Below are 443 nucleotides of genomic sequence, written 5' to 3' on the forward strand. Positions count from 1 at the left end.
AATTATATTTATTATATAATATTTGTTGGTTCATTATATCGCAAAAGATAGAATTCAAGAAATTCCCCTAAAATTAAGTTTTAACAAAGGTTAAATGGTATTTATATAATTCCATATCATGATTTTAATAATTTTATCACCCCATTCAACCAAACAAGTATTGGGGTGAGAAAAGTTATTTTTCTACACTTTGCCATGCTTTCCTTTTGTTGTCTCTTACCCCCATCAACATGTAGGACTCAAAGTACGATTTTTCCACCCTTTTTTATCATGCAAACAAACGGTGACTTGGGATTAAAGATGGAATAGGAAACAATAAGATTGGACCACAGACAATAAACCGGCGGTCGGTCCAGTGTGGTCCAGAAATTTTCCACTCGCGGCCCACGAGAAAAACCGTCGTCTAAAATGTCGACGCCTTTTTCCTTTTCACTTCAGCCATG

Source organism: Hakea prostrata, chromosome 8 (assembly GCF_041222555.1).
Source record: "Hakea prostrata isolate BN-2017 chromosome 8, UWA_Hpros_2, whole genome shotgun sequence".
In the NCBI taxonomy this organism is placed as follows: Eukaryota; Viridiplantae; Streptophyta; class Magnoliopsida; order Proteales; family Proteaceae; genus Hakea; species Hakea prostrata.